Here is a 12,271-nt window from a genome sequence, read left to right on the forward strand (position 1 = left end):
GTCGGGGTGTTGTGATCTTCCTGCACACAGTTCCCTAACCCTGGCAGGAGGGTGGGGGATTTATTTTAAAGGGTCGGGGTGTGTTTTAGGTTTGCTTTAGCGTGCCGGTTTCCCCGCCCTGCCCCCCACTGGACCCCAGGTAATATAAGGCACTTTGGGGGGGTTCGGGAGGGTGGGGGATTTATTTTCAAGGGTCAGGGTGTTGTGATCTTCCTGCACACAGTGCCCTAACCCTGGCAGGAGGGTGGGGGCTTTATTTTCAAGGGTCGGGGTGTTGTGATCTTCCTGCACACAGTGCCCTAACCCTGGCAGGAGGGTGGGGGATTTATTTTCAAGGGCCGGGGTGTTGTGATCTTCCTGCACACACAGTGCCCTAACCCTGGCACCAGGGGTGTTGGGATCTTCCTGCACACACAGTGCCCTAACCCTGGCACCAGGGGTGTTGTGATCTTCCTGCACACAGTGCCTGACCCTGACTCCTCCCCTCCCCCATGTCCCAGCCAGTGAATAGTGTGTGGGTGAGTGGTGGGGGGGGGGGGGGGGCGGGGAGGGAGGGATGGGAAGGGAGAGACAGCCCCTGCATTCAGGGGCTGTCTCTCCCTTCCTATCCCTCCCAGGGAGTGGGGCTGGCTCTCCCTTCCCATCCCTCACAGGGAGTGGGGCTGCTTGCCCCTTCACCTCCCCCCACCCCCTCCCCTTCCCCTTCTCTCTCCCATATACCAGCAGTGGGGGATGTGAAGGGTGGGATACTTCAGCCCTTTCCAGTCTGAGCTTCTGAACTTACTTTTTTTCATCTTCTTTTTTATTTTCTCATTGTAGATGGATCATGATAGGGAGTCAGCCCAACCGTCCTCCTCAAAGGCCGATCGTGATGCTAGGTCCCGGAAGCCACGGTTCACACAGGCAGATGTGGACCTCCTAGCCCGGCTACTCCTCCTGGATGAGGAGCATCTCTACACCCCCTCAGGCAGCAGGCCTAACCTTCAAAGGGAGTCTGCAGCCTGGGTGGCTCTCCAGGAGGAGTTCTGCCGGAGAGCCTCTTACCCGCGTGAGATCGAAGATCTCAAGAAGAAAGGTGAGAGATAATGTTAGTGGTGTATTATATTTATTTATATTTATTTATCATTTTGAAATGATGTGATTTGTATTTGGGAATTTTGAATGCCACATTAAAAGATAGCTAATTTTTTTTTTATTACTAAATGTTATATATTGCATAAAAAAATAACCTAGCAGGGCATGTTGTGTTTGTAATTAATTTATTAATCAATTAATGTTATTCTATTTCCTTTCTACCTCTAATTCTCAGGTCGGCATCTGAGACTTCACGAGGGTGATTGGCTTGAGGAGGTCCGCCTGACTTTAGCGCGTCCTTCGCCTGGTAGGCTGTTTGAGAATACTCCACAAGTACACAAATATTATTCAATTAATTGTAATGGAATTTGTGTTTAATATTGTTTGTGTCAGTTCCAATTCCTTTTTTTAAAATTTTAACTGTTGTTCTGTGAAATTTGATCTGTGTCTTCGTACAGAACCACACACCAGCAGGGACGAGGCAGGGCTTCCTGGGCCCAGTAGCTGTCAGCAGAGGAGGACGGAGCGAACCATCACTGGTGGGCCAGGTATTATATATTATTAGATAATTGAGCCCTGACCATTGACCAACATGCTGCAAATGTGAATGGGGGATAAATGTGAGACTGAGGGAAGGGGGTATTAGTCACTGTGAGAGGGGAGGGAGGCAGTGGGAGAAAGAGGATGAGTGAGGAAGAAGAACTGTAGAAGAGTGCCATGTTAAAAAATGAACTGAAAAACATTTTTTTTTAATGTAGCACGTGTGTACGGGCTTAATGGCTTGTATTTTGGCCCACAGGGCCAGTATGTATGTTGTAGTACTAGTAGTAGTAGTTTGTCTAGTATCTGTCTGAGGCAGAAAATCAAAATTATTGTTTGTGATCAGTCAGTTATATAGGGTGGGATAGATGTATGTTATGTTATATATTTATATAATATTATCTCTAATTATCTAGAATGATATCCCTCCACTCTCCCTCTCCGAGGTTGTAGACTATAAACTCATTTTTCCAAAACCCTACAATTTAGTAAACTAAGGGGTTGAATGTATTTTAATATTGTAAACTTGCTGGTGCGTACAATACTGGTTTGTGGCCCTCGAGGACCATAACTGCCCACCCCTGTTCTATATCTTATGTAGAATTTTTTACATTTCTTTACAGGGCAAGAAGAGGCAGCCACAGCCACCAGTGCCACTGCCAGTGCCCAAAGGATGGAGGCAGCCACAGCCGGGCCCAGCAGCACCAGCACCAGCACTGCTGCTGTACTCCTTGCAGGATCTCCTCCAAGCTGCGTATGTACTGCACATGCGCAGTTTGGCATGCTGAAGGAGCTCCTGCAGGGAGTAAACAGCATCAGGGCAGATGTCAAGGATGTGCAGAGGAGTAGGGATGTGCAGAGCAAAATTTTATGTTCATATTTTTTATGTCCGAAAGGGGGTCCCACTTGCGGCCAATATGGACATAAAAAAAATCCAATGAGTTGGGTATATGTACATATGTGCAAAAAAAAAATTTAAACCCCCTCACCCTCCTTAATCCCCCCCCCAGACTTACCACAACTCCCTGGTGATCGAGCGAGGAGTGAGGACGTCATTTCTGCAATCCTTGGCGAGAAGCATGTGATGTCGGTGGCACGTCGAGTGACGCGGCGTCACGTGATTCCCGGCGAGTTCGCGCCGGACGGCTCGTTCGGCCCAAAAAGAACTTTTGGCCAGCTTGGGGGGGCCTCCTGACCCCCTCAAGCTGGCCAAAAGTTCTTTTTGGGCCGAACGAGCTGTCCGGCGCGAACTTGCCGGGAATCACGTGGCGCCGTGTCACTCAGATGCGGCGTCACGTGATTCCCGGCTCGTTCGCGCCGGACGGCTCGTTCGGCCCAAAAAGAACTTTTGGCCAGCTTGGGGGGGCCTCCTGACCCCCCCAAGCTGGCCAAAAGTTCTTTTTGGGCCGAACGAGCCGTCCGGCGCGAACGAGCCGGGAATCACGTGACGCCGACGTCACGTGATTCCCGGCAAGTTCGCGCCGGACGGCTCGTTCGGCCCAAAAAGAACTTTTGGCCAGCTTGGGGGGGCCTCCTGACCCCCTCAAGCTGGCCAAAAGTTCTTTTTGGGCCGAACGAGCCGTCCGGCGCGAACTTGCCGGGAATCACGTGACGTCGCGTCTGAGTGACGCGGCGCCACGTGATTCCCGGCTCGTTTGCGCCGGACGGCTCGTTCAGCCCAAAAAGAACTTTTGGCCAGCTTGGGGGGGCCTCCTGACCCCCCCAAGCTGGCCAAAAGTTCTTTTTGGGCCGAACGAGCCGTCCGGCGCGAACGAGCCGGGAATCACGTGACGCCGGCGTCACTCGACGTGCCGCCGACGTCACATGCTTCTCGCCAAGGATTGCAGAAATGGCGTCCTCACTCCTCGCTCGATCACCAGGGAGTTGTGGTAAGTCTGGGGGGGGGATTAAGGAGGGTGAGGGGGTTTAAATTTTTATTTTGGCTCAACAATCGCGATTTCCCACATATCGAACATATCTATGTTCGATATGTGGGAAATCCGATCGTTTATGTCGAATCAATTTTTTAAGTAAAAAAAAAATATGAGTTGCGTTTTACTAATGCGGTCAATCCGAATGCACACCCCTACAGAGGAGGCTGTCAGCCATGGAGGAGGCCTTTCAGGAGCTGAGGGCACAGGTATCTCCTCCTCATGAGATGCCTCGTGAGGAGGAGATGCCACTGCCCTCTGCTCCAGAGCAGGATCCTCCTCTCGGGTTGCCATTCTCCTCTCCACATCCTTGAGTACTGGGTGCTAAAACACATAATTTTTTTTTGGTATGTTGTCATTGTAAAGTTATATTTTTATAACAGTGTTATTTAATTTCGTTATAGTTTTGTAGTTAATAAAATGTTTTAAATTTGAGAAATATTAGTGGACTCAATTATTAAAATTATTATAAATTGGGATTTATAGTCAACAGATTTTCTAACATGCACACAGCAATAAAATTACCAGTGTTATCAATTAGTCTTTCAGTTTCCAATCCAGTCCATCTGCAACTCATCAAGATCAGCCTCAGCTTCCCCCATTTCTCCCAGACCACGACCTAGTCATGATTTGACTGTTAAGAATTCTTATACTATCACTTACTCCAGATAAAGAGCGAGAGTAAATATAAAGCTGCCAAATCTACACATACAGTAAATCTCTTATAAAATAGTGACTAACATACATAAATGTTGGCCTCCACTTGGGAACACCTAGACCATCCCTTTTTTCACACGTGTAGATTTACTCATGTTGTACTATATGTATATAAAGAAGTATATGCTATTTATGTAAACACGTAAATGCTGTTTTTTATTAATGCAACTTGAAAATTCAACTTAACATGTATCTGCTCCGCAGGGAGAAATAATTAAATCTCGGCCAGAGAAACCTTTTACTGACCACAGGGAGGTTAGGTAACTCATGACACAACTGGAGATGGTTTTGATTTAGGCACTAACTTACGTGGTCAGGCTTTATTTAGAGAGTGAGACAAATTGGTCCCTACAAACCAGGGTTTTCCAAATAAATAACCACTCACTCAGCAGGATTTTATGCATGATGTAAATTTGCATATACTGAGTCCCCATGATATGCAAATGTATTTCATGCATAATTCTTTGTGGATATTCTAAAAATCCAACTGGCTGTGGAATCCCCAGGACCGGTTTGGTAAGCTGAGCTATAAACTGTCTCAGCCAGAAAAATAAACCATGCCCCATCACAGTATGATATACATTAACTGCTTAGAGAGACTATGGTCAAAACTCAAAAGTACTTTAACTGCCTGTTTTCTAACAGCTGCTAAATAAGCGCACACAGTTGATAGACACAAACTTAGGTTTCTTTCTTGCACATACAAAGTCCTTATTCATCAAGCTGACAAGATAGATGATAACAGCACAGCAGACACCTGAGGTGAAGAGGCAGGGGCAGTTCTATCATGAGGCACTGGCAGTGCTTCTGCTGAATGCTCCATCCTGCTGTGTTCCCAAACGACCTTGCATCCCCATCCTAGACAAGAGACTCACTCCTCCTCCCAGTCACAGCGAATGTTCACATTATGAAGCAGCGGAAGGTTGATTTTGATGAAAATCAATTCCTCTACTAAGTCTGGATTCAAACGTGCACGGAGTGGACTCACAATATTCCCTGTCAATGAAAATACTCGTTCACTTTGCACACTGGTGGGTGGGCAGGAAAGAAAGTGTTGTGCTACTCTGGTAAGATAAGGCCACATTGAAGCTTTTTCTGCCCAATATCTCAGGGGATCTGACTCCATGCTCTCAACTGGCTCAGAGAGAAAATTCTTCACATGAATTTCTGCAACCTTCTCTTGCAGGTGCTGCTGGTTAGCAGCCCCACCACTCTGAAATGTGACAAATCTTGCTCTTGCTTTTGAAATAGGACCAGTTTCATGAAATTTGGGAGGACAATGGGTTGTCATCATGGGAGGGAAGCAGCTGGTGGAACTGGAAGCAGCTGAGCAGGATGGAGTGGGAGGAGTTGAAATCTTTTGAACCATTTCAATCAACTTATGTGTCCAGGATGCAAGAGTATTGCACTTGAGAGCAACATTGCCTTTCACACGTGGGTCACACATAGTAGCTAAGATATAGCTATCCTTCTCCATTAGAGGTTTCAACGTTTTCTGTACTTGCTCTTTTAAGCATCTCACAAGCTGCAACACTTCCTTCGACAAATCTGTCTGATGCAGAAATTCCTGTAATACCTGCTCCAGATCATATATTACAGGAATGATATCACCTAACGTGGCTGTAGCTGCACTCAGTGCATCAGTATATTCTTTGAAAGGCTTGAGGACATGCACCATCTGTGCAATGTTTGTCCAGTCCTGACATCCAAGTGGATTTTCCAATCCAATTTCAGATTCCATTGCCAAATCATGCAGAGGTGTCTGTTGTTCAGACAACCTCTCCAACATAAGATAGGTGGAATTCCATCTGGTAGGCACATCCTGAACGAGGTTATGCAATGGTGCCCTAACTGCTTTTTGTTTTTCTCTGAGTTCCTTCCCACTTTTCACACTGCGATTGAAATGCCCAGTTATTTTGCGGCACTTTTCAATCAACCGCTTCAGGGCTTGACGACTAGTACCTTGCACTTCCTTGGCACTTAGCCCCAACGCATCCCTCACTACCAGGTGCAGTGTATGTGCAAAGCATCGGATGCCTTTGAATCCACCATCCTCCAGAGCCTTAATCATATTGGCAGCATTGTCAGTAATGATATATCCATTTAAACATTCCATATCACTGCTTCTAAGTAGCCCTTTCCATCCTTCCATCATCCCCTGAATTGTCTGTAAGATATTTTCAGAAGTATGTCTCTGGTCTAGCACTTGAGCATGCAGTAAAGCCCACCGGTATCCTGGAGAAAGCTTTTTGGAGCTGCTGGTGCTACTGCCACTGCTTGTGCTTGTGCTGTCAGTTAATGCCTCATCCAGCTGCCACCAATGTGCTGTTAGAGACAAATATGCATGTGTTGCATTCTTACTAGTCCAAAGATCAGTGGTGAGATGTATGCTCCTTCCCTTTGCCCTTGCCATCACAATCTGCATTTCAGCACGACATTGTGAGTACAGGGAAGGAATCACCTGACGGGTAAATGTAGTTCTTGAAGGAATTTTGTAGTCAGGTGCTAACAGATGTATCAGCTGCTGAAATCCATCATTCTCTACAATCTGCAGTGGCTGATCATCCACAGCAATCATTACAGCAATTTGTCGTGTCACCACTTTGGATACTACTTGCTTCCTAGTCTGTGAAATTGAAGAAGGACACCACCCCATCTGCTCAACAGTAGCTTGCCGCTGCTGCCGGGGAAGAGGAGAAGGAGAAGTCTGCTTCTGCTTCACATACACACAATCTTCTGAAGTAATTTCCTTCTTTGGCTTCCCTGCAGCTTCTTCTGCAAGCAACACTGCTTTATGTTCTCTTTCAAGGTGATATTTCATGTTGGTGGTAGTAAGATGTCCAATAGTTCTTCCACGGCTCACCATCCTTTTACAATGGATACATTGAGCACATCTCCAATCATCCGTAACATTAAAATGATTCCAAACCTTAGATGTTTTTCTACTGTCCCTTACTCTAGGCTGGACATTTCTTGTCAGTGTTGTCATCAGAGTAGGAGTAGTAGTACTAGGAGTAGAAGTAGCAGAAGTTGTTCTTGTAGTAACCTGCAAATTTTCAACTGGTTTAGGACTAGAGAGGATACTACTGGCGCTGACAGTGGTTTTTTTGACAATCGGACTACCATCATCTGATTCATCATCACTACTATCACTGTCATTGGCGGTGTTCTTCTCCTCATCCTGAATATCATCATTGTCATCCTCCTCCTCAGACTCAGAGTCCTCTGATTCTCTATTCAGCACTTTCTGTAGCACTTCATCCATCAATAAACTTTGCTGCTGCAGCACAGATTTCACTTTCACCTTTCCAGATTTTGCTCCTTCCTTGTCCTGCAAGTTACCTTGCTCCTTTACATTCGCTGAAGTAGAAGGGGTATCATCAAATCGCAGTTTTTTCCTACTGACTGGAATTTTCTTTCCAGTAGCACTCTTCTTCTTACCAGCAAACATTTTAAAACGTTATGGCTGCAAGTCCAGTCCAGTACCAACAAGTAAGCTGGCACAGCAGTGTACTGAGCAGCACCTAATAGATAAGATATATAGAAGGGTTAAATACAGTTAGTGAGTGACTTCGTCAGTCAGTGACAGGTCACTGTGTGATTAGTAATCTGACTAGTGGCTCACTGGCGTGGCTAGTAGCCAGCCACTAGCCAATGACACTAGGCTACCCCATAATATTATATTTACTTATACTTGCACTACTAACACAAACAATTTATTTATAAATTTAAGGCTCACGTGCATTTGCAAGTCCAGCACCAACACAGGGGTAGTGGCTGGCTAGTGTAAGACAACACACTAGTTTACTAGTAAATCGGGGGATGTGGGAGGGGAAGGGGAGGGCGGGAAAACCGGCAGACTAAAGCAACCCTAAAACCCACCCCGACCCTTTAAAATAAATCCCCCACCCTCCCGAACCCCCCCAAAGTGCCTTATATTACCTGGGGTCCAGTGGGGGGGAGGGCAGGGAAACCGACACACTAAAGCAACCCTAAAACCCACCCCGACCCTTTAAAATAAATCCCCCACCCTCCCAAACCCCCACAAAGTGCCTTATATTACCTGGGGTCCAGTGGGGGGGAGGGCAGGGAAACCGGCACACTAAAGCAGCCCTAAAACCCACCCCGACCCTTTAAAATAAATCCCCCACCCTCCCGAACCCCCACAAAGTGCCTTATATTACCTGGGGTCCAGTGGGGGGGGGAGGGCAGGGAAACCAGCACACTAAAGCAACCCTAAAACCCACCCCGACCCTTTAAAATAAATCCCCCACCCTCCCGAACCCCCCCAAAGTGCCTTATATTACCTGGGGTCCAGTGGGGGGGAGGGCAGGGAAACCGGCACACTAAAGCAACCCTAAAACCCACCCCGACCCTTTAAAATAAATCCCCCACCCTCCCGAACCCCCCCCCAAAGTGCCTTATATTACCTGGGGTCCAGTGGGGGGGGAGGGCAGGGAAACCGGCACACTAAAGCAACCCTAAAACCCACCCCGACCCTTTAAAATAAATCCCCCACCCTCCCAAACCCCCACAAAGTGCCTTATATTACCTGGGGTCCAGTGGGGGGGAGGGCAGGGAAACCGGCACACTAAAGCAACCCTAAAACCCACCATGACCCTTTAAAATAAATCCCCCACCCTCCCGAACCCCCCCAAAGTGCCTTATATTACCTGGGGTCCAGTGGGGGGGAGGGCAGGGAAACCGGCACACTAAAGCAACCCTAAAACCCACCCCGACCCTTTAAAATAAATCCCCCACCCTCCCGAACCCCCACAAAGTGCCTTATATTACCTGGGGTCCAGTGGGGGGGAGGGCAGGGAAACCGGCACACTAAAGCAACCCTAAAACCCACCATGACCCTTTAAAATAAATCCCTCACACCAAACAAAAGCAACACACAAGCAGAGAAGCCCTTCTTACAAAGCTGAGCTAGTGAGTTAAGTAGGAGGATAAGTAAACATACTGGTGCCACTGTGGCTACTTAAAAAATACACTTACCAACAATCAATTACATATATTTGAACTGTGTACAGTTCCAGCCAGGACCACCTTTCTAAAATGCACAGTGATTGGCAAATTTCACGTGCCTGCTAACAAAAATAATAAACAAACAAGTTCTAGTCACGTGAGTGCTGATCATCACATGTCAAGCTTGCAACTGTTTCCATTTCACATCCCCCCAACCATTACCTCAGTGGAAACCTTGGTAACATCAATAGATAAGAGAACAGCCAGCCAATAGGAATACATATTCATTCCTAAGTGACCTTTACTGACCTGGGAAGTGTCAACACTTTGTTTCATTTTCTGTTGGTGTTCGTGAGTTTCCAGTTCCATTTCCCATCCCCCCAACCATCACCTCAGTGGTAACATCAATAGATAAGAGGGCAGCCAGCCAATAGGAACACATATTCATTCCTAACTGACCTTCAGTGACCTGGAAAGTGTTTATTTGTATCATTTTCAGTTAGTGCGCACTAAATCGAGTTAGTGCGCACTAACGGGGAGTTAGTGCGCACTAACTCGATTTAGTGCGCACTAACACGATTTAACGATTTTTAACGATAAATCGTTAGAATTTCTATTGTATCGTGTTCTATAACGATTTAAGACGATATAAACATTATCGGACGATAATTTTAATCGTTGAAAAACGATTCACATCCCTATTACATATATTTATCAATTGATTCATCCTCTCACGGGTCAGTTGTACAGTTTCTCGGAACTCCAGCAACAATTTAGACTTCCAATGGGGGACAACTTTGCCTATTTACAAATCAGACACTTTATGCAGTTTTGAAATAACTGGAGGGGGCTTCCCACCAATGAACGATTGAGAAATATTTTCTCAACCGGGACCTCTAAAAGGCCTACTATTTCCCAATTTTATAAGGGACTGGGTGAGGGTCTTCCTGATGCGACTCTGAAGCGACTTTATGCTAGATGGACAAAATGGCCTCTATTCTCTTTGTCCTACGAACTTTTTATTAAATGTTTTGCCCAGATCACCTCCATAACGGTCACGGAGGACCTGAGAGAGACCCAATACAAATTTTTGTGGCAGGGCTTCATCACTCCTGTAAGAGCCTTTCAGGCCCACCTTTGTGAGTCTCCTGTATGCCAGAAATGTGGGCTAGCCCCGGGGACTTATTTTCATGTATTCTGGGACTGTCCTGCCATACAGACTTTTTGGACTGATGTACAGAACTTCTGTGTGACCCTCTGGCACTGTGATATCCCATTGGACCCCTTGTTGTGGCTCTTTGGGATACCGTCCGATACCATAGTGAAAGGCCCACAGTTCAAATGGTTGTTGAGATTCCTGGTCAAGGCTGCAATTCTGGGAAAGAAGGGGATTTTGGCTTGTTGGCTGGACGTTCAGGGCCCAGTGTGGGATCTCTGGTTTAAACTTATGTTGCGGCTTTGCTCCCATGAACTATATTTATCCAGGCAACAGTCTTCACAGAAGGTAGATGTGGAGCAAGTGTGGGATCCCTTCCTAAAGCATTTACAGCCAAGTCCGACCACATTATAAAGGACCCTCGCCCTTTACAGGTGTCATAGGCCACTTCGGTGGGCGATCTGGGGCAACAGTAACGCCTGGGACCATCCTCTTAGTAGCTGGTCATCCCGACTTCGGATAGTGTCCATCGGATCCTGTAAAGTGTCTCCTTTTACCTCCGACACCAGACCCTATAGAGTGTCTCCTTTTACATCCTTCTCTTATAAGGCCTTCAGCTTACAGCTTGGTTATTACCCACCTACTGCAAACCTCATACTGTACCTCGGGGAGGGTGGGGGGGGGGGGGGGGGGGGGGAGGTAGGGGAAAGGAGCTAGGGCAAGGGGAGAAAATATGAAACATTAATTGTATTTGGGCATACATGGTTACGAATGTTATCAAATCCAAATATAATGACATGTTGTACGTGCGGATAAACATTTCTGTTTATGTTCAATCTTTGAGATGTATTGTTGAACTTTTACTGTTATCTGTTCGTTCCGTTTTATGAACGGCTTTGGATTATACTTGTGTCTGAATACAATAAAATATAATCTTAAAAAAAAAAAAAAAAGAAGCACAATTTCAGTTTTGTCCATATTCAGAACTAAGCGCAACTGTTGAAGTAGCTGTTGTAAAGATAAAATATACATTTTAACAATTTCTAACGTGGCCTCTACTGAATTTTCAATAGGTACTAAAAACTGAATATCGTCAGCATACAAATAAAATGTGAAACCAAGCCCATTTAAAAAGTGACATATAGGTAAAACATAAATATTAAAAAGGGTGGCTGATAATGTTGAACCCTGCGGAACACCTGTTCATCCAGGACTGTATTTCTGGCTACATTGAGGTCACCCCCCACAATGAGGTTCCCCTTCCCATGCAACAAGATAAGATTGTTGACTTCGTTAAAGAATGTCCCCTGGTCCTGATTGGGAGCATATAGATTTACAAAACTATATTACGTTCCATCTATTGCTATCTGTAATAATATAAATATTGACCCTGCGGGTCGGTACGGCAAGAGCGGTATTCAAACAGCAGGCGCTGGGCTATCAATATACAGACCCCTGTGTACGTGGTAGAGGTTTTGCTAGGAGTAAAAAATTGTTGAGGATAATGTGAGTTTCTTAATAAGATCTCATGCTTAGACTGTTGAGGACATTAGTGATGGCTTCTTGTAAGCTGTTGTTCCAAAGTGCGATGGCTTTTTAATAGATTCTGTTATGGGAATAAGAATCTGAACATCATCTGCATAGATGTAGTGAATGAGGTTAAGACTAGTTAACAGTTGGCAAAGGGGAAGGAGGAAACGCCGGGGGAAACGGCGAAGCTGCTGCCGGGGGGGGCTATATCACGCGCCGCTGGAGCAGCGGGCCACCTGCCCCCCCTGGGCCTTCCCAGCCGACCCTTAGCCGGTTGCGGCGCACCGCCGCGGAGGAAATGCGCCCTGCGGGGGCCGGGGCCATCCGGGAGGCGTTCCCTGCCCCTCCCCCA

General features: G+C 46.4%; 1 long non-coding RNA gene across 1 annotated transcript; it reads left to right on the top strand.

Annotated features, from left to right (window-relative positions):
• The first annotated feature begins 1,322 nt into the window (after nucleotides 1–1,322).
• On the top strand, nucleotides 1,323–2,296 carry LOC115080230. Its single transcript, XR_003853540.1, has 3 exons — nucleotides 1,323–1,381; nucleotides 1,533–1,622; nucleotides 2,238–2,296. It is a non-coding gene; the product is annotated as an uncharacterized LOC115080230 (long non-coding RNA).
• Nucleotides 2,297–12,271: the final 9,975 nt, after the last annotated feature.

Source organism: Rhinatrema bivittatum, chromosome 19 (assembly GCF_901001135.1).
Source record: "Rhinatrema bivittatum chromosome 19, aRhiBiv1.1, whole genome shotgun sequence".
Taxonomy (NCBI): domain Eukaryota; kingdom Metazoa; phylum Chordata; class Amphibia; order Gymnophiona; family Rhinatrematidae; genus Rhinatrema; species Rhinatrema bivittatum.